Source organism: Mus caroli, unplaced genomic scaffold (assembly GCF_978045245.1).
Source record: "Mus caroli unplaced genomic scaffold, Mus_caroli_1 scaffold_25, whole genome shotgun sequence".
NCBI lineage: Eukaryota > Metazoa > Chordata > Mammalia > Rodentia > Muridae > Mus > Mus caroli.
In genome coordinates, this window is record NW_028227280.1 from 3,772,768 (window position 1) to 3,775,841 (window position 3,074).

The following is a 3,074-nucleotide window of genomic DNA, read 5'->3' on the forward strand; positions in this document are numbered from 1 at the left end:
ATAAGAAACGCACAGTGTAGTACATAGTATATGAGTGAGTTGCACTCAAAAACTTAGAATATGAGAAACGCACAGTGTAGTACATAGTATATGAGTGAGTTGCACTGAAAAACTTAGAATATGAGAAACGCACAGTGTAGTACATAGTATATGAGTGAGTTGCACTGAAAAACTTAGAATATGAGAAACGCACAGTGTAGTACATAGTATATGAGTGAGTTGCACTGAAAAACTTAGAATATAAGCAACGCACAGTGTAGTACATAATATATGAGTGAGTTGCACTGAAAAACTTAGAATATAAGCAACGCACAGTGTAGTACATAGTATATGAGTGAGTTGCACTGAAAAACTTAGAATATAAGAAACGCACAGTGTAGTACATAGTATATGAGTGAGTTGCACTGAAAAACTTAGAATATAAGAAACGCACAGTGTAGTACATAGTATATGAGTGAGTTGCACTGAAAAACTTAGAATTTACTGAAAAACCCGCATTACACGAAATGCACAGTGTAGTACATAGTATATGAGTGAGTTGCACTGAAAAACTTAGAATATAAGAAACGCACAGTGTAGTACATAGTATATGAGTGAGTTGCACTGAAAAACTTAGAATATAAGAAACGTACAGTGTAGTACATAGTATATGAGTGAGTTGCACTGAAAAATTTAGAATATAAGAAACGCACAGTGTAGTACATAGTATATGAGTGAGTTGCACTGAAAAACTTAGAATATAAGAAACGCACAGTGTAGTACATAGTATATGAGTGAGTTGCACTGAAAAACTTAGAATATAAGAAACGCACAGTGTAGTACATAGTATATGAGTGAGTTGCACTGAAAAACTTAGAATTTACTGAAAAACCCGCATTACACGAAATGCACAGTGTAGTACATAGTATATGAGTGAGTTGCACTGAAAAACTTAGAATATAAGAAACGCACAGTGTAGTACATAGTATATGAGTGAGTTGCACTGAAAAACTTAGAATATAAGAAACGCACAGTGTAGTACATAGTATATGAGTGAGTTGCACTGAAAAACTTAGAATATAAGAAACGTACAGTGTAGTACATAGTATATGAGTGAGTTGCACTGAAAAACTTAGAATATGAGAAACGCACAGTGTAGTACATAGTATATGAGTGAGTTGCACTGAAAAACTTAGAATATGAGAAACGCACAGTTTAGTACATAGTATATGAGTGAGTTGCACTGAAAAACTTAGAATATAAGAAATGCACAGTGTAGTACATAGTATATGAGTGAGTTGCACTGAAAAACTTAGAATATAATAAACGCACAGTGTAGTACATAGTATATGAGTGAGTTGCACTGAAAAACTTAGAATATAAGCAACGCACAGTGTAGTACATAATATATGAGTGAGTTGCACTGAAAAACTTAGAATATAAGCAACCCACAGTGTAGTACATAGTATATGAGTGAGTTGCACTGAAAAACTTAGAATATAAGCAACGCACAGTGTAGTACATAGTATATGAGTGAGTTGCACTGAAAAACTTAGAATATAAGAAACGCACAGTGTAGTACATAGTATATGAGTGAGTTGCACTGAAAAACTTAGAATATAAGAAACGCACAGTGTAGTACATAGTATATGAGTGAGTTGCACTGAAAAACTTAGAATTTACTGAAAAACCCGCATTACACGAAATGCACAGTGTAGTACATAGTATATGAGTGAGTTGCACTGAAAAACTTAGAATATAAGAAACGCACAGTGTAGTACATAGTATATGAGTGAGTTGCACTGAATAACTTAGAATTTACTGAAAAACCCGCATTACATGAAATGCACAGTGTAGTACATAGTATATGAGTGAGTTGCACTGAAAAACTTAGAATATAAGAAACGCACAGTGTAGTACATAGTATATGAGTGAGTTGCACTGAAAAACTTAGAATATAAGAAACGCACAGTGTAGTACATAGTATATGAGTGAGTTGCACTGAAAAACTTAGAATATAAGAAACGCACAGTGTAGTACATAGTATATGAGTGAGTTGCACTGAAAAACTTAGAATATAAGCAACAAACAGTGTAGTACATAGTATATGAGTGAGTTGCACTGAAAAACTTAGAATATAAGCAACCCACAGTGTAGTACATAGTATATGAGTGAGTTGCACTGAAAAACTTAGAATATAAGAAACGCACAGTGTAGTACATAGTATATGAGTGAGTTGCACTGAAAAACTTAGAATATAAGAAACGCACAGTGTAGTACATAGTATATGAGTGAATTGCACTGAAAAACTTAGAATATAAGAAACGCACAGTGTAGTACATAGTATATGAGTGAGTTGCACTGAAAAACTTAGAATATAAGAAACGCACAGTGTAGTACATAGTATATGAGTGAGTTGCACTGAAAAACTTAGAATTTACTGAAAAACCCGCATTACACGAAATGCACAGTGTAGTACATGGTATATGAGTGAGTTGCACTGAAAAACTTAGAATATAAGAAACGCACAGTGTAGTACATAGTATATGAGTGAGTTGCACTGAAAAACTTAGAATATAAGAAACGCACAGTGTAGTACATAGTATATGAGTGAGTTTCACTGAAAATCTTAGAATATAAGAAACGCACAGTGTAGTACATAGTATATGAGTGAGTTGCACTGAAAAACTTAGAATATAAGAAACGCACAGTGTAGTACATAGTATATGAGTGAGTTGCCCTGAAAAACTTAGAATATAAGAAACGCACAGTGTAGTACATAGTATATGAGTGAGTTGCACTGAAAAACTTAGAATTTACTGAAAAACCCGCATTACATGAAATGCACAGTGTAGTACATAGTATATGAGTGAGTTGCACTGAAAAACTTAGAATATAAGAAACGCACAGTGTAGTACATAGTATATGAGTGAGTTGCACTGAAAAACTTAGAATATAAGAAACGCACAGTGTAGTACATAGTATATGAGTGAGTTGCACTGAAAAACTTAGAATATAAGAAACGCACAGTGTAGTACATAGTATATGAGTGAGTTGCACTGAAAAACTTAGAATATAAGAAACGCACAGTGTAG